This window comes from Nipponia nippon, unplaced genomic scaffold (assembly GCF_047370975.1).
Source record: "Nipponia nippon isolate SJK-2023a ecotype South Korea unplaced genomic scaffold, ASM4737097v1 scaffold_2, whole genome shotgun sequence".
NCBI classification, from domain to species: domain Eukaryota; kingdom Metazoa; phylum Chordata; class Aves; order Pelecaniformes; family Threskiornithidae; genus Nipponia; species Nipponia nippon.
The window spans coordinates 6,347,968-6,368,102 of record NW_028262336.1 but is presented as its reverse complement, the minus strand read 5'-3'; the positions used below and the strand labels follow the sequence as shown (position 1 = coordinate 6,368,102).

The window sequence follows — 20,135 nt, the reverse complement described above, 5'->3', positions numbered from 1 at the left end:
GATCTCCGATATTCAGCCATGCTTCACTCTCAATACACACCAGACTTAAAGCCAAACTTGAAAATCTTGTTTCATGCCCGACTCATTTATGAAGCTTCACTCTAATTTAGAGCCATATCACTTTCTAAACTCAGGTAAAAAAGCTCTGCTGTCATGCATATTTTTAGGCAAATTACAGCAGAGTGTCCTGCAATTTCCATTACTTTGTGGTGACTGCACTGCTGGTAGACACCAGCCTACATTGGCACTGCTGCCGAGGTATCCTAATACTTGTCTGAAAAATACTATTAACTGCACATCACAGGCATTTGAAGTGCATAAGAAAACCATAAACTTAATTACACTGGAGGACTAGTGTGATCTCACATGAAATTTGAGCTACTGTTATTAAAAATAGAGAGATTGCATTTACTTAATGCTTCTTACAGTAAACCAGTCAATTTTAAACTTTCAAGGTTGTATAATCAGACAAAACAATATTGGGGGGGAAGGAGGTGTCTGTGGAATTTACTGGTACAAGTATTTCACATGTCAAGCAGCAAAAATTTGTTTATTCTGCTAAAAAGAATATTCCTTGAATTACAATTGTATATGAGATAGGATAGCTATTCAGACTGCACAGCATAAAGACTTAGACGAAAATAATTTGCAGAAAAGATTGGTTGCCATACAGCTTTCTTCCCTACCCCACCCCCAAAAACTCCAACCTGTTCTGGATTTCAAGCAGCTTTTAAGTTCTCAGATCTGTTCTTAACGCTGTGTAGCCATTACATCCACTCATACCAGGAGCATTGCCTCCCTCTTCCACGCGCTACCCACTCCTAGAGGGGAAAGAACAACTTTTGTTTCCTTCACTTTTCTTCTGTTATCTGAGATTTACCTGTCTGAGCCTATGGAGTTTACCTGAGAAAAAAAAAAAAGCAAGGAACACTTCCACCTCCAAAACCACAGCCAGGGAAAAAATGAATTCTGATTAAACTAACAACATGAATCCATGGCACTTAGTGACACCCAGATTTTAGATGCTGAGCTCAAGAGATGCTCCTTGGAATGAGTCACAGCCAGAGACGCTCACTTCCCTATGGATACCCTTGCACTTGCCAGGTCTCCATTAAGAGGGAGAACTGTTCTCCCGTAATGACTGGGCGGGGAGAGGTGGGGAAGTTAAAAATGACCCAATCTCTCCCTTGCCCTCAGAGGGGCAGAAGAGCTATAATACACAATGCCATTAAACCTTCCTTTTGACTGGAGAGAAGCAAAAGCATCCTCCTTCGTTTCTCTTCCCATGCCCACCAACCCTACCCCAGCCTCTTCCATCTCTAGGACTTTGGTAAGGGAAGGAGTGCACAAAGCAAACTGTTTGCCAGGTAAATGCTTGCCAAGCATGCCTACCTCATAAAAATAAAAGAGGTTAAAAAACTTTTCCAAAGGAAGAGTCTTAAATCTGCTCATGAACCTGCCTTGGGATCACACCAGCTGGAGTTTGAAGACAGGATGCTGAATCTTACTTCTGAACATTACAATTTGCTTCTTTAGATTAGGAAAAAAGTCTAATCTTCATGTGTTTTATCATCAAAGATATCTCCCAAGAGTAGTGGCTCCTACAGGAGTCTCAAATCTTATCATCTGTGTTGTCAGAGATTTTATGCAGGAACGTTTGCTGTGTATGCTGCATCATTTCAGACCTCCGTGACAGACTTTGACTTAGGAAGAACAAAAAAAAAAATTCTATCATCTTCCCCATTTTTGGGGAATTATCCATGCCTAAGGTAGCATAATAATTTGAAAAAGCCAACTTTTTAGATTAAACTGACACCTGATTTGAATTAGAGCTCCTCCTTTCAGCAAGCTATGTGCAGCCACTCCAGCTGCATAAAAGCACTACAGCTTGTAATGTGCAAGGCAAAATTGTCTCCTGATGAATGCATTGCTGTAGTTGTATCCTACCTAGGACCAAGTTCCCCTAAGTTCTGTCCTAGCCTGTGTTATGCTCATTTGAAAAGGTGAGATGAACCTTTAGTGTGGGGAAGAAATAATCTCCTTCCAGTCTTCTTGAAAGTCTGCATGCAAAAATGATATTGCCACATAATCCTGCAAAATGTATGCCTGAAAAATCAGTATGGTTTTGACTCAAAAACCAATCAAACAAACAAAAAAAAAAACCACCACCACACCAATACCAAAAAAAAAAAGAAACAACCCAGAAAATCCCCCACAACTACACCTTTCCCAAACTGCTAACTTAAGCGGACAATAAAAAGAGATTAAAAACAGAAGCAGCAGAATAACCCTAAAGGCAGGGCCCCTCTTTCTGAAAGGGCACTTGTCAGAAAGTAGCTTCAGAAGCACACCTACACAATTCATACGCCACTCTATTTAACGTTCCTTTTCATGTTTGCCCAGGTTCACGTCAGGAGTACAGCAACCCAAGGTGTTTCCACAGCAAACTTCCGCGTCCGCTGCAATTTTCCCTTTCAAATTCAATACGGTAAAATGAAATGAAGCAAAATGAAACAATCTTTATATACCAGTTCAGCTAGCATTCCCTAGCCCTTATTGTGCTGCATCTCTCATCAGCTCTCATTTACTCAGACAAGACAGAAAAGATTTGCAGATCCTATTACATTTTCCCACCCTATTTCCCATTCTGTAATTTTTTTTCCTTCAAATAATACTGATTGTGTCAACTGGAAGAAAAAAAAAAACGAGAGAAAGAAAGAAACAAGCACTCTTTGTGTTCTCTTCGTAGTAATAAAATATGAAAAGAAGAATTCACGAGAAAACAGCTGAATTCCCAGTGCTTAGAAAACGGACCTGGCTACAGACAGACAAGTTCTACTTCGAGCAGCATCTCCAACTAAACTGTCAAAGCGTGGCAAAGAGTTGTGTGCACTTTTGTCAGTGAATAATGTGGAACATAGCGCACTTCCCACCAACCAAAAGTCAAAATCCTGGAAATTGCTATTGCGGCGGGGGGAGAGAAAAAAAAAAAAAAAAAAGTCTTTTGTAGACCAGTAAAGTGATGAGAAAGAAGGGAAGAGCAGGGCAGGCTCTCACTACTGGTATCAACTTTTTTTTTTTCTTTTTAAAGAAAAATTAACAGAATGTTTTAAAAGGATAGAAATAGTGAAGTGTTAAAAAGAGTAAGTGAACTGGTAAGAGAAAGCAGAAATACTAGCTTTCTTTGTAACGCACCTAGAGATCTCTGATTTTACAAGCAACTCAATTCAAGCACATTTTTTTGCTTTAAGCACATGCATGCTCTCACCGTAATCTTGAGAATAAAAGCACCCTTTCTTTTTCTGCTATCTCCTGCCTCATTTATTAAACATTTTCCAGTGTTTGCAGTAAGTGAGGCAATTGATCTTATAGAAAACAGCATCTTACTAAGGAACCTCTATTCAACCTCAGACGAGGTCCATTAGATGTACTACAAGACGACTGGTTCCCACAGAAAACTGCATGTGATCACATAATTAAAATCTGGAAAAGCACAGGGAAGTTGAATTAAGGCTGCTCTGTAAACTTTAATTCTAGTATTCACAGATTTGACTTTAGATAAGCAAAATATTCTTTCACCTTTTTTTGAGTATTTAATTCCCTGGATTTTCAAATAGCCAACCAAAAAAGGGAGTCTGCTACACACCACCATATCAGTGCTTTGTGGTCATCAAGAGTATGGCAACCTTCAGGCCCACCAGACAGACCTCTGCCTCTTGAGTTAATGAAGAAGCTGCTGATACTGGTAGTAGGTCCTCCTCATTTTCATAGAGCAGCTATTGTCAGGATGGTGAGATAAACAAGTGCTAAGAAGAAAAGGACCAAATACTGCCCTGCCATAAAGGTCATTCAGCTGATTTTTTTTCCAAAGCATCATTCCAAACCATGAAGGCACAAGAACTCTTAGAAGATGTTATCAGAATATTTTAGCAAGGGCAAACCTTATTATTTTCCTCCAGCATTGGATTTGTAAACAGCACATTCATAGCAGAACCAGCTCTTCCAAAAATTATGTTTAAAGCTAATAAAACTAACTACAGATGGTTAAAATTCAGTAAAACTTATAAGCAAATGAGAGAGGTTGTTGCAACAGTAACAGCAAGACAGCGAAACCTGCCTCTAATAAATGGAGATAGCATGCATGAGACAGAGCAAAAAGGAAAACACTCGGCAGGCTTTAAACAATTCAGAACATCAGAAACATATAATTTTAACTTGCAAGAACATGACAAAAGCACAGGTTCAAGGAGAATTCCACCTAACAGGAGAAATGGCGACTGATTACGCTGAACTCTTCCTACATAGGACATTAGGCCCATTCAGTCTGGTGGGCAAAGAAATGCCTGCATCAGTTCCCAAAACCTTCTACACACTCCCACTGTCCTAGAGACTGAGATGCTGACAGAGGCAGTAAGTGAAAAGGGAAGATTTCGTTTAAGACAAGGGAAGGAACTGTGAAACAACAACCGAGGGGCAGGAGGGGTCTCTGCCATCAGGAACTTGGGTCGCTTCCTCCCGCGAGAAAGCGCGCAGCCTCCTCCTCACCAAACAAACCCAGAGCCCCACAGACCCGTGTCTTAATTATAGGAAAAACTCAACTAACTTGATTCCTGCCAGACAAATCCTGGGTAGCTTTCCTCACGCACCTACCTGCCTTAATCTGAGCACAGAAGGTCCTGCTTAACTAAAGCTCCTGCCACCACGGCCCTCTCTTTTACTGGGAGCATAAAGACTAATTCACTACCCTGGAAGGAGGGGGGGGGGGAAAAAAAAAAAAAACAAACACCACACACACAAAACACCACCCACTGTTCATCTAGTTGTGTTCATAAAAAGCATACCCTGACCATACTCCCAAAACTGCACCGCTCCTGCACATGTATACATTACAAACATACAGGTCTGGAATTTACAGTCAACAAACAGCAATACAAACAACCACCAGAAAATGTATAAACACTCAGAGGAGCAAAAACACTCAGCCTGGCTGCACCACACACAGTGTTTATTTATCTCCCTTGCAGAAGATCAATGGGAGAAGACATTCAAAACAACTTTTTAAACAAAGTGTCACTTTGTGTTAGTTTATGTCAGTGGGGCTTCTTCCAAGTGCTTGTGTCACAGTAAGATATGGATGTGTTTAGATAGTTTTCTCATTCCTTTGCTCCAGTCATGGCAGCTGGGCACAAGTGAAGAGAGAGAAGGGCTGCGGGGCTGACCGAGTTGCTGATTTAACATTTAGAGTCTTTGCAGCTCAAGAGAAAATTGCTGTGTATTTGTAACCTGAATGCAGGTCAGTAACTTTAAAAGGTCAGGCTGAACGTTTAAAATCTTTTTGTTATTAATTCCCCACCAGCTCCCAGTTCTGTGAATGCCAATGAGCAGACTCAGCTCCTACGGAGCCGAGTCGCAGTTAGCCTGCGCCTCCGAAGACCAGGTCCTCAAGATGATGCAAAAGGAGTTTTACAGCAATGACTTTCTGCCATACAAGCAAATGAATTCACAGTTCACTTAAGACCTGCTGCTTAAACCACAGGAGGCACAGGTTTCTTTAGGGGGGTTTCTTCATCTCTTGCTAACCCATTACCCTAAAGCCAAGGCACCCGAATTTTCTCCATCCACTTATTTAAGTTTTTAGGAATACACAAGATATTTTGGTGCTATCTTGCACTAATTTCCACAAGATCATAAGATTTGTTGATGCTCCTTAGCACAGGTAACTCCCCATAATACACCGCACTTCCATAACACCTTTAATCCAGAGATATCAAAGCACTTTGCAAACAATACACTGGCCTTACACCCCTTCCCCCACCCCCTGTGTTAGGTCCATATCATTATCCATACTACACTGTCAAAAAAAATAAGGCACAGCAAAATAGTGCAATTTAGCAGGGTTACAAAAAAGCAGTAGGAACAAGAGCAAAATGGGAGTTTTCTGATTTTCTGGCTCCCTGATTCATCAGGCGGCCGGCAATCTGAGATGGTGAAATTCAACGGAGGTTACCATTATGCCTCAGGTAGATTTACATTTGTAACGTGCAAATACTACGCTGTGTGGTTCATGCTATTGGCCTTTCAAGGGTCCTCCAACTATACAACAGCTTTTGTATTGGCAGGGGATAGGGGACATGGGGGAATACTCATACTAACACGAAAACTTTGGAGTTTTCTGACCAAAGGATGAAACTCCAGTTTGAAAAGATTTCGATGACAGCAAAGAACATACCTAAAGCATCACAATAACTTTAAAACCAATTCCTTTCTGATATAATATGTCCAGTCTCCAAAAGATAGAGAAATAATCCAGAAGACATGCGACCGCTGCTTTTCTGTCAGTGGAGCAATCTGAGCGAGCATCTGCTTCCTGCAAGGCGGGGTGATGCCAAGGGATCACACGAAGGAGTCAAGAGTTTTTCCCCCTGTTTTGGTAGATCATACGCACTCTCCTATTGCGGCTCAAAGAGCTGGCGAGGGAGGAGCGGAGTGCACTGAAAGAGCAAACAGGCACTGGAGCCACTGACAATAAATGAAAGCAAAACAGTAAGTCTCTGGAAATAGCCTGCTTGTGGAATGGACTACTTCAAGTCAAATCCAGATCTGAGGCAAAGCAAGTCCTTCTGGAGCAGCACCTAGAGGCAGCGGTGACCCGATTCACCATCGGTTTATGGGAAGCTACGCATTAACTTCAGGGTTCTAATCAGACAGGAAAGCATCCGAAGCCTCAGGACCCTGGCGTATCTCCCTCTCGCTGAGAGTGTTTGCATCACATACTCCCCTCCACCAGCTCTAAGGTGCTAGACTACACTGCTTGGTATGTTTAGGTTTCTAGCACCAGAATGAATTTACGAGAACAGGTGAGTATTTGTGACCACACATCTGGTAGTAAACTTGTTTTGAGGGTCAGCATCTTGTAGAGTAGTCACAAAGCCAAGAAGGCAATATTATTAATTTTCAGGCTGTGGTTTAAGCCATAAATTACTGATGCTTTGCTTTATTTCCTACCTTAAATATACTTGAAAATTTGTCACAACTCCCCATAAGTAACCACCTTCAATTACTAATTTTTCAAGGAAAATTTGTCTTGCATTGTTGATGCAGTAACCTTCTAGTACTGATGGCCTTACACAGGAGCAGTTTTTTGTTTTAATGACTTCAAAAATCTCTTAAGATCCTTTACCCAAGACTTTTATGAGCAAGTAGCTCTCTGCTCTGGGAATGTCATCTCCATTACTAACTGCAAAAAGTAATGCTTATGTATCCCACACCAACACTGAAACATAATCAAATAAGGAATACCGGTTAGATATTAGACACTGAGCACAGTAAGAGAGATGCACTGAATCTTCAGTAATTGTCAGAAGAACACAGCTTGCTGAAAACAGATCCTGTTTCACAGGAATGCAAAATTCTAGTTTATAATTTAGCACGACAGAGGAAGAGGAAATGCAGCCTAACGTACGTTCCACTGAAAAGGCACCCTACTTTCTTACAGCTTGTAAAGGCATTACACTGAAAGAAGCGCATTTTGTATGCTCACGCAGTACCTTCAACCACACAAACGTACGATCAACTGCCATTCACGTTACATTCTCAGTATCCTACTTACCAGTGCCTCATAGGTGACTGCACATTAGATTGAACAAACTCCCTTAATTTGTGATTTTCTAGTTATGCATCCCAACTTATCAAGTGGGGGCAACTTGTACCCCACCAGTACAAGACTCCTCTGCAATATATTTGCCCAAATCAGCACACTCAAACTCCTACAGAAATTATCCAACAGCATGAGCTGGCTTGGAAAAAAGTCTGCCTTGCTGTGAAAGAACACATTACCCCACCAGAACTATCACCCTCATAGCTTTCCTCTTTTTTTTTATTTTACTTTTTAATGGAAGCAAAAACCCCTGTCATCTCACCTACTCCTCTTTTAATAGGGAATGACTGCCGTGACTACCCCCATCTAGAACCACCATTCACTGCCAGCACCTCTGCTCTCCTCGTGTGCTTAGAGAACAACTGATTAGCACTTTGCATAATTAACCTGATTAGCACTGTGCATAATCAAACTGATTAGCACTTTGCATAATTAAAAAGAAATAATAATAATAACAATAATAAGCAGTAGGTAATAGCAAAAGCTGCTAGTCCCAATGCCTGTTCGTTAGCTCTAGGATTAGTGTGGCATATTTTATTTCTTAAAACTATTTTTTTTTAAAGATGCACAAGCTCCTGAGAAATACAAGTTAAAAAATTCTCATTTACTTTCAAGATCACTAGTGAAAATACTGCTTGTTCCACTATTACTACTTAGGATTTCTTGTTAAATGTCTTCAGCTTTTTCACAGGACAACGCCTGACCAGATGGACCACTGGGCTGATTCCCACATCCGTCTACAGCACTGCTTTCGGATTCATTATCACAGGATACAGAAACCTCACAACCTTTAATGCATACACCCTCGCAGTGTAGTTCGAGGGTAGGAAAGCTGTATTATCGTCATTGTCAAGATGGGCGAGGTAGTGAGACGCATATCCTCAAAAGGACGTAGGCACTGAATTCTCTCCTGCCCTGAACAATTACTCCAGACCACAGGAAGTCTGGAGAGGAACATGGAATTAATCAGATTCCTGCCCCTCAGCCTGCATCACTTTTCCCCCATTTGAGCATCATTCTTATCTGCAGGTATGTTTTGCATCCCTGCTCAAGAACGTGAGAGACAGAAGGTACTTGCCTTGACTGCTAGCCTGGCCCATCTCCAGCATCAACCTCCCAATTAGGGTTTCAGGATTAACCACCACCTCCCAAAATCTAAACAACCTGTGTAGCTACAGCTAGCTAGATTGCAAACTGTGTGAAAACATCAACATTAAATGTCTGCATCACTAGTGACTCAGTTCTCCTAGGACATTCAATGCCAGGCAGCCTAGAAGAGCAGTGCCCCAAGTGAGTGGGTAAACCACTAAGATTTTCTTTTTACTCATATAGCCTCATCCCTCCTAGTCACCACTATACCCTGTGTTTCTCCTCACTTTATTAACCTTATCTCTCTCTAACATCATTATAGCTCAGATTTCCCTTACAGAGCAGTCTTCACCTTACATCTTCTATTATACCTTCCAGAGCACCTGAAGTTTTCACTGCCAACCTTCCACCATCTCCTTACAATGACCCTGCCTACATTTCCCACTGAGTAGCAGACACACGTTGTGGCTTCTCCGCTGATGGCTCAGCCAGTATGGCTTGGACACTGGGCAACTGGGGAGTCAGTTCGTTCCAAGTGATCAGCCCGCTGGCCCTGCGGCTGTCCAGACAGGCATTGCTGCAGCGGCCCAGATGCAGCACGTTGCATGGCCCTGTCCTGGAACAATGACAAAAACATTCCTGCTGTACTGGAGTTTCTCTCATAAATGCTCTCATAAAATAAGCCAATGAGAAACTGAGGGAAAAGAGCAATAAAAGAGAATCTTATCGTAATTCACGGTAAATGTATTACCCACAGACAGAGGCCTCTCCATCACCCCAAGCAAAAGAACCCACACGAACACGGAAGGGTGCAGAGCTAGTCACTCCCTTCACAAGTTGTCTAGCTGCAGGAGAAAACTGTTGCTGTAGAGATTTTTCAAGTCCAAATGTTCCTGGGGAAGGTAGTTCCAGTAATTCTGGGAAGGATGCCAATCCCTTGGCTTTATATGTAAATATTTAAACAATATTATTTTTATATACATATATTTTATACACATATACATATATGTCTTTAGACTTCCAGACTTGCGAAACTGCAACGGAAAAAATATGCCAGTCGACATACAGCTATCAGCTCACCTGCCTGAACCACGATAACTGACTGTCAGAAACAAAATTCAACAATGACTTCAAAATAATTGAGCCATGTCATCTACGTATACTAATCCACCGAAACAGAAGAGCTGAAAGAGCGGGACTACAGATTGTAAAGCAGAGAGATTAAAGTCTTAAATTTTATCTCCTTAGAAGTGGCAAGAACATAAGGTTCATCAATTTTAAATCTTTCGTAGCCTAGATGGATGCCGAGGGCTCCATCCACAGGTGTGGAATCTCCAGCTTTGGACAACACAAAGCTTCACATTCCTAGCATCTTAGAGCTCCGACGCCTGCCAGTAAAGCTGCGACTTCATCGTGTTTGGAGAGGTCACTGCTGCTTCAGGCTTAAAGCAGGTATATACCTCAAAGGGGATTACTTGGTAGAAAATGCAAGCAAAAGAATGGAAACGTATTGGCACTGAGATTTAGTGAATAAATAAGATGGGAAGAAAAAAAAAAAAGCTTTAAAATTTTGAGGAGGGGGTTGATAAAATGGAGGAAGATGATTTAGTGAGCAGAAGGTATCCAGTCAGAGCATATGATAAATAAATCAATCCATGAAAATAAAATTTACCACATGGATTCCACCTGTATATACTCAGTAAGCAAAAAACACACCCTAATACAAGGTCCATGTGTGTCAATTCATAGCTATATGATTTAAAGAAATCAAATATTTATGAATATAATATTTACATGTCTGTTCAAGTATATATATATAGCACAGCCAGCATGAGTTAAGAAAAGATCACAGAAGTGTACATACATATACATTAAAAAACATGCAGAAAAAAGGACCAAGAGCAGGGCAAGTCTTTTAGAAAATATTTTAATGGCTTTATAAAAAGCCCTCACCCAAAGTTTGAGGGGTTTTTGCAATCTTACATTTTTCTATTGCAAAATACACCTGCTTTCTTTTCTTTCTTTTTTTCCCCCTAAACTAAATATTTCTTCCGTCTAATGACTCTCTTTATTAGACAGCATCTAATTTGCATACATTTACATACAATTTAACTGCTAGCTTGTGAGAACAAAGAAATGGCTCTGTATTGTACTGAAGGACAATACTCAGAAAAGGAAGGTATAAAAACTAGCTAGCTCAGTGGCTGTGTATTCTCTTTGTTTCAAAAATACCAGGATTTTTAAACACACCACTTAAAGGGTGAAAAAGATTATTTCATCAAACAATGAAAAAAGATACAGTGCAGCTCCCTTTTAACACATTCTCTCTCTGGCCTGGTTAATGGGATTTAAGGGTCCAAGATTTCTTTGCTTTCTTCTGTTTCCTTTATTAGAACTGATGGATTTAATTCTGTCACATATTTTACTTCATATTTTATTCCTATAACAATCTATGCCGAAGTTCAGCTCCGATGCTAATTCAATACTATCTTCCTTTCCTTGCAGTCAGCCTGGAATACAACTGAATGATCTTTGATGGGCATGAAGTACTCTGCCCTCAATGCTCAGTGCTAATGGATTTTAGAGCGAGTCTGCCAGAATTTTACCTTGTGGCACCAAGTCTAAGAGAATGAAAACTTACCACGTAGCTGACTGGGAATCAACAGGAAGGGAAGCAGGGCTGAGCTCCGCTCGTGAGAACAGGGAGGGACTGCGGTCAGAGTAAACGCAGGATGTAAAGGACGTGTCAAGCCCTCTAGTTCCCTAAAAGAAGAGAAGAAAAGGATCTTTAAGATCTCACAGGAAACGAAAACCTTTAGAAACAGTTGGCAAAAACTCCAATACAGGCCCTACCAAAAGCACGATAACAGCAGCATAGGGTTTTTCTCCAAAGGCTTTGCAGCGGGAGCACCAATTGCAGAGGACAGCTGCAAACCTAATCCATGTGGACTTGACATAAAAATCTTGCAGGGAAAAAAAAAGCACAATTTCAGGCTGCATGCTGCACATCCCCATGTCCCCTCAAACATGCAAAACCCAGCAAAGCAGAAGGGTCTGGCGTTTGTTACCGCCTGCTGTAGCTTCCCTTCCAAACTCTCCCCTTCCCAGCATCATACTCAACGACTTGTGCTCAGTGGGGCAGACCAAGTAATGCCTGTTTTTGAAAAAGTAAAGTACTAACATTCAATGGCTCAGGAACAGGGGAAAAGAAGGCTCAGTCACTCTGGCAGCACATCATAAGGGCCTGTCCTACAGAAACATAACAAGTGAAACCTTCTCTTGTGTAAGCAGACCTATTGCAACCCAACGGACCGGGACTATGCATAGTAAAAATCATTAGGCCAAGTTAGCCTGCGTACAAAGCAGGTGTACTCTTTAGGATCCAGCAGTCATCCATTCAGGCTCCTCCGGCCAGCCACATGGCATGCAGTACACCGGCTTCGTACGCTCAGCAGAAGGCCAAGGGTTAATTTGATGGGCATTCTCACACCAGCGTGTGCGGCAGAGTAACACTGGGACAGAAGACACAGGAGCTACATCACAAGCTGTGCGTGGAAGAAAATTGTGCTGATACTGCCCTGACATGCCTCATTGGCACTCAAAATACATTATAGATTATTTTCAGACACAAATTTTAATTTAAAGCTGGCTGAAATGTTAATGAAGTTTTAGCTCTTTTTCAAAGGGGAAAATTCCCTACTGCTTACAGAAGTGTTTCCTTTTTTCCCCCCCCACCAGTCTGATTTGCTTATAATGACATATAGCAACCAAACCTCATAAAAGAAATCAATCAAGCCTTCATATCATTTTCCCTTTTCAAGGACAGAAAGGTTGAGGTGCGTGATCTTCGGAGTTTCTGATGCATACCAAAATGCAGGTTTTAGCAAACAGTGGAGAAAGTAAATTCCAAAGCCAAAGTTCCTTTAACTACCGCACCCTATGCTCACAGCTATATGTTGCTGAAGTCACCAGGTTATTATTTCCAGAACCTTTAAGAGTGTGGCTGCATGACAACGTAAGCTGATTTTAATTGGAGCTGCCACAATCCCACCCTTTCCTCACCTCTTTTCTCTCCTGGCCACATGTCCCTGAGCCCATCCTTGGGCCAGGACTGGATAACTGTCTGGTTCAGGGAGCTTTCAGCTAAATCAACCCCCAGTCACAGCTCAGCATCCAGGCACAAAACTTGGGGGTTAGAGCTAAGGAGGCAGCAGAACTGTACAAATGAAGGGACAGCAAAAGAGCAGCCCCAACGTCGATCACTTTAAGCTGCTGTGGACCTACATCTTGGGATATCTAGGGCTGCTTTGGTATATGACATGGAAGAACAGCTCCTACCACATAGCTGGAAGCCAAACGGATCATGGTGGTGTGGTTTAACCCAGCAGGCAGCTAAACACCACACAACTGTTCGCTCACTCCCCTCACCCAGTGGGATGGGGGAGAGAATCGGGGTGGAGGGGAGGTAGAACTCATGGGTTGAGATAGAGACAATTTAATAGGACAGAAAAGAAAGGGTAAATAATAATGATAAAAGAACATACAAACCAAGTGATGCGCAATGCAATTGCTCACCACCCACCGACCGATGCCCAGCCAGTTCCCGAGCAGCGGTCACTGACCCCCAGCCAACTCCTCCCAGTTTCTATACTGGGCATGACACCATATGGTGTGGGATATCCCTTTGGCCAGTTGGGGTCAGCTGTCCCAGCCGTGTCCCCTCCCAACTCCTTGTGCGCCCCCAGCCTCCTCACTGGTGGGGTTGGGTGAGAAGCAGAAAAGGCCTTGACACTGTGCAAGCACTGCTCAGCAATAACTAAAACATCAGGGTGTTATCAACACTATTCTCATCCTAAATCCAAAACACAGCACTATACCAGCTACTAGAAAGAAACTATCCCAGCCAAAACCAGGACGCATGGTTTTATAGGCAAAAAAAGCCAACACCTCATGTGCTAACCTACAATAAGTTGGCAGGCTACGCAGATCATACAGCACAGATGCAGCCTGCTTCTGATGAAAAATAGCTTGAGATAACAGTGGGCTGCTACAATCTGCACCAGGGGCAATTTCCAAGTGGCAGGTCGAATTAGCCTCAAGTGACATGCATTACAGTAATGCTTCCCTGAGGCGATAAGGCAAGGTCCCACATTCAAAAGGAAAGAATTGAGCTTTCTTGCCAAAGGCAAACGATAAAGCGCATGATTAAGAACCACTGTTACCAGGACATCCAGAAGCTCCTGAAAAAAAAAAAAAAATCTTTCAGGGACTTCAGAAAATACATTTGGAAATAAAGAGCAGGAATTTTTTTTTACATCTCTACAGTTAAAGTACTAAGCATCTCTTCTGCTACTTTCCTGGAGCACAAGCATTAATTCCATCCTTACTGGAAGCTAGCCTTTCTAACCATCAGCATTTTTAAAGTCACTATGTCCAAACAGTTGTACAGGAGGCTGTGGGATGCGTATCTGGATTTCAGCTGAATATGGAAGACACTGAAGTCCAAATATCTTCCTTTAGCTTGCCTGCTCTAGGGGTAACAAGAATTGGAACATTTTAAACCCTGCATGAGAGAGATCCTATGGCAGTATGGAATCACCCAACACCATTATCTACAATTTCCTCAGGAGGAGGAGTCACTAAGGAACAGCTTCACTAGCCAGTTAGCATCCACAGAGGATTCATCATCTCTGGAAACTACAGTAACTGAGAGAACTAAAAGAATCAGTGTGGACACCTGATCTTCATCCATTTTCATCACCTCAACGACCAATACCAGCATTTTCAGTACTGCAGTCAGAACTTTCATACCTAAGTTACAACCAGACCTCAAGGGGAGAATACCAGGTCAGACATAAGAACTGGTGGCTTTTTTCCTTCAAGGATAATGAAATAATGCTTTCATATGTAGCATTACATACCAGCAGACATGATTCTGAAGGGATGGCATCCACACAACTACTTGTTTTCATTCCAGTCTTACATGCACTCTAAAGACGGCTAGCAGTTATTCTATCAAGCACAGGCAGCTACACAGGTTGTTACACAAATCTATACGTGTTCAAGTTATGTGACCCCTATACAATAGGCTTGGTTCATTTCCCCAACAGGAGACTCCCATTTTCCTTAAACTGCCTTTATGACACAGCCGTTATTAATACAACACACTCGTGCATATATTCTTACTGTAGTGTCACTGAACACTTTTCTCTATAAAATAACTGTCCATTGGAAAACATACATACCTAAACACTAACATATACATACACACACATATTAATAACAGATATTTGTCAGAGTATTTTATATCTAATTGTGACAGTATCATTGGCTCATCATCACAATTGTTTGATTAAATTAATTTTATTCTTTCTAGGTTACAACAGGTGCCTGTATCAGTTTTCATGGTCTTTAAAACGATAAGGAGAACCTAAGAATTTTAAGTTATGCCAATATTTGAACACATTCTATTCAAGTGCTCTTGATTGGTTTAAAAGTGTATTACCACAACACCAGCCTCAAATATTAGCTTCACTTTAACAATTCTTGGAGCTAACAGTAGGTTAAAGCTAATTGTTCATCAGATTTTTTCCCTTTCTTTTCTTTTGTTATATACTCCATTGAAGCCGAGATATGAAAATGTAAAAGTTGGTGTAAGCAAAAAAAAATAATTCAGTGGAAAGTAGCTCCTCTTCCACCTAATTAAGTTTTGGCATTTATGAAGTTCCACTTTTTGTACATCGCTGTCTCATCACATTTTGTATTAGACATTATGGGTGGGGTTATGCAAAGGAACAAGGGTGTTATTCTCTATCCACTCAAATCCTGGTGAAGTAGTTCAAGTTGAATCCACCAGCAGCACATTCAGGCCAGCTTCAAATGCTTTTGAAAATCCTCCCCGTTTCCAACCTGCTCGGAAAGTGGGCAGAAACAAATAAAATCCCACCACCTTGCATCTGGGAAGCAACATCTACAAGTTGCAGCTGGTGCGGTTCTGTCAAGTTAAAGATGCTGAGAATTCTCTTTTACATACAAACAATATTTCTGAAGGTAGTAAATTCTTTCAAATATTCACTTTGATTTGATAAATTATATTAAATACAATTTGCCTCAGCGGCATTTTGAAGCATGACAGCTAGAGCACGAGTAGGTCATTTTACACACAAAAGTAAAATCTACCTAGTTGCGTATCCAGCCTAGATTATGTATGCAGGCCCAGACTCTCCGAGATAACAAAATTACCCGGCTCACACTCCAAGCCAGTCAGAAACTGTGTAGTTGCAGATAGCAAAGTCAAGCCTGAGCCAACCAGTCCTGCTAAGCAGCTGCTATCTCAGTTGCTTATTACTTCACCAGTACACTAGCCACGACCAAAGGCTTCAGATAGGCTCACGGTATGCACACAACAAATGGTCTCTGCTTTCAAAATACCACAGAAATGCAACCGCGAATGAATACTATCAAAAGGTGGAGGTAGGAGAGAAACTTATTTCAAATTTTCCCAAAACATTATTTTTTTAACACTGAAGAGAAAATCCTTAATCTCGAATACTGTGTAATAACAGAGTCATGCTGTTTGTTGGCAGAATGCTAAGTTTCATTTTCAGCAGAAAAAAAATTGTATAATAATTTTTCCTGATTTAGATGGGTTTAGGTCAACTTTAGCTACATACAAATGAATGTTTTGTTCAAATTACAGGGTAATTTTAATTAGGACACCCTGTTAGACATCCTGTTGTTCTATTTAATGGACTTTCTCAATTATGAGAAGAAACACCTCCCCACCCTCCCGCAACTTAAAGTAAAAATTATGCTGAATAAATATACAAAGATAAGAATTATTTATTCTGCATTAGATCTTTTTATTTCTGTTAATCTTTATTTGGCAACTTCTGTATCAAAAGGGCAGAGTTCAGAATTCCGCACCCATTAAACACCTGTTTAAAAACCACTTGAAGCACTGGAACCAGCCAAATATGTCCCAATTAAGCAGAAACGTTGGCACTGCTGTCCCGAGTAAGGAACACCCATTGCCATTTGCTCTCATTAGGTTAAACAGGTTTCTTGGGACATAGCTGAATTCCTGATTATGTGCATTGGAAATGGATGGAGAACACCAGAACAATAAAATTTAATTCAGCATAGCCTTCTGTCCAGTTGTCGAGCACGGAATTTTGGGAAAAGCAAAAACTGAAGCGCCGGGAAGCGGACGGGAGTTATGTGCACCACGTGAGACAAGTTACACTTCTTTCAAGAAATGGCCTGCTTGACCTAACACAAAGAATTGGGCTGGGATTTCTTCTTGAAAACACTCCAAGATTAAGAGCTGCTTCCCTTTTTCTTAGCATCTCCTCCTCTGTACTTTGCATCAGTTTGATTCCCTTACGTGTTTTTATTTGTAAGTTATAAGCACGATACAGTATCTTTTATAGTCACTTTAGTATTAAACTGGTCACCAATTTCTTGGTTTTGTACATTTATGAATTCAGTGATGGAATGAAACCAGAAAAATAAAAGCTTTGTTCATAGATCTGATACAGTACTGCAAGTTTTCTAAATATTTTTGTCAACTTATTTAAAGGTTCTTCTAGAGATACCAACTGCACAGCAAACAGAAGAATCTTGTCTTTATTATTCATTTAACCTTTGGGCCTCTGTCAAGGATGCGGACATGCTTGCCAATAAGCAGCAAGTCAAGTGGTCTTTTTCCAAATACCCAACAATACATTTCAGGGTGGTGCCACTAGAAAGCCACTAGACAGAATCAGAGCAGAGTGGTAGTGATTAAAAAGTATGTCTGAAATGGTTCTAATATCCATGCTCAATCCTCTATAATCCTACTTCATTATCAATTCATTAACTTCCTTTGTTGTCCTTTCCGTCACCCTCCTGCGCTAGTCACTAATATATCTTAGTTTGGAAAGCGCTCTACTCCGTGTGCACAAAAAGCTAGCATACTTCACATAAAATTGATCAGTTAACTGTATCCAAGGAAAAGATGTACAGAGTCTCTAAATAGATACCTTAAAATTAAATGTATAAAAAGGACAGTTAGGTACTATAAACACTACTTAATTCACAACTCAGATAGGCAGGATCTTAGCAGACTGAAAAGAACATCTATATATTTTTCTCTTCGCTTATGCCACATAGACTTAAGAACATAAATCTTGTTGGTTTTCTACTACCTCTTGTACTTAGTGTAGAATTCACCATTATTAAGTGCCTGCATTTCTAAAGTAAACTTTAGTACAAGAAAAAAGCACTCTAGGAATAAAAGATGTCAGCTAGCAGTCGCTGCTGACCTAAAACTATATTTATTTTCAAGACAGCCATAAGAGTGGCAGATGCTTTCTTGTTCTGGCTGGCTACAAATGGCACCAAGAAATCCTAAGATAGACGCTTGCATACTTACTTTTTGCTTGTTCTCTCCCTCCCTGCCCCCCCCCCCCCAATAACAAGTATTTTTGCGTACAAACAACACTTTCCAATTTGCTATTGCTCTTTATTTAAATATCCACGGGTGCCATATTCACTGTGGGCTCAAGAACAGTTTCCCTTCCATATTCCTACTGATCTCAACAAGAATGCTGGGTACCCAAAACATGTGAAAAAGATAAATATTCCATATTTATTCTCCATTATTTAATTCATAACAAGCATTGCTGCTTATAGTGAAACCACTTTACAACAATATCCCTAAGAATTGAGCCATTTCTTAATTCTTTCCTTAGCCATTTCTTAATTTAAGCCTTAGCAACTTCCCCTCTTTGAGTCGGTGGCTGACATTTTATTCAGTAGATGATATCTGTAGCTGCAGCACTTCCAGACTACAAAGAGCTGCAAATGCTGTCGTTACAAATGGATGTTTTTATTGGTAGACCTTTTGAGAGACTAACCAGAAAGGAGGAGGAAAGCAGGAGCATGGGTGGGAAGAAAACAAAAACAAGGCCACAAACAAACAAACCACTACAGATCACAACAGGACAAGAGAAAAATCAAGTGGTGACATCACCTTACTGGATTAGGAAAAAAAAAATCTGGCTTGAGTGGAATTCCAGTTTTCATCTTCTATTTCCATTAGACGACTCTAAAATGTTTAGCTGCATCACTTTCACAGACACCGTGATAAACTACCTTGTATTACTTGTGCCTAAGCACACTTAATGCAACTTATAGGTAAAAATAGTAGTCTTCTGTACTGTTAAAACACAGTGCACTGTGCACTGCACTCCTTGAAAAAGCAGAAACAATTCATTCCGTACGTTTCAACTGGCATTTCACTGAACTGAAAGTGTATTTTGAACCTTAGAGAAGTTGCCTTCAACAACACCCTTCAAATGCCTGAGCTCAACAAACCACAGCGAGCAGCAGACTGGCACGTTGGCTGGAGAAGTGATGGAATATTCCACGGGAGGAGAGACTTTGCTTATATCACAAATATCTACAGGCAAATCACATAATCTTTTTATATCTGATATAAATAAGAGATACAGGTTAAAAGGAGAGAATGAAACAGCTTCCGAATCACCTGAAACATTTTGTGGAACTGACTTTTAATTGCCTACAACAGTAGTTTTTAAAGCTTTTGCAGGAGGCAAGTGAGTCTCTGTGTATCAGCTGAGGACAAGGCCCTCTCAGCTCCAGGAATATGTGGTAACACCCAACAAATGAGGGGAAAAAGGAAAAAAAAAAAGAAAAAAGGCACTGGAATAGGCTACTACAGGAATTTCTGCAATACAGAAGCTTACCCAGATATTTAAAGCCAAAGGAAAAAAAAATAGATCATAATTACTCTTGTGTGAGGAAACATACTCTTTCTCACCATCAGGATCCCACAGTGGAGTGGCATCTTTCAAGACAAAGCTGAAAACTGTGGGCCATGAGACAGAGATTAAAGCAGCAAAAGAAGAGAGCGAGGTGTGGGGTGAATGCTGAAGATGAAAACGGCTGGAATGAAGACTCTGGATACAGCCTCTGTGGCAGGGAGGGACAAAAAAAGGAGGCACAGACTTTATGGATGAAGTCAGTGGAGAGATATATTAAAAAAAAAAAATAAAAGTTTCAACATGCCATCTTGTGATACCACATTGAAAAAACCACACCACTGTGTTGTTACTGTATTTGGCCAAGTGCAACATTGCGTTTAATTTGAACTTTGATTACGATAAGTCACACCATACAGGGAGGGAACCAAGCGACTCTCAGTCCCTTCTGAAATCTTACCCTATTAAAACTTAAACTGTAGTAGCAATACAGTAACCAAAATCTACGCACATGACACCAGAGGAAGGGATCAGAAGTACTGAACCAACATCCCAGGCTTGCTTGGTCATTTGTTCGACATTAAGACTGACTTCGCCGTGCCAGCAGTTAGACTGTTGGAGCC

General features: G+C 40.9%; 1 protein-coding gene across 3 annotated transcripts in view; it reads right to left on the bottom strand.

The window, feature by feature from the left end:
• Positions 1-20,135, bottom strand: part of ZBTB20 (zinc finger and BTB domain containing 20) — a 469,974-nt gene that overhangs the window by 359,574 nt on the left and 90,265 nt on the right. For all 3 annotated transcript variants that reach the window (XR_015705073.1, XR_015705072.1, XR_015705074.1), the window contains one exon: positions 11,388-11,509. The gene's annotated coding sequence lies outside the window, so the exon portion shown is untranslated. The remainder of the gene's footprint in view (positions 1-11,387; positions 11,510-20,135) is intronic.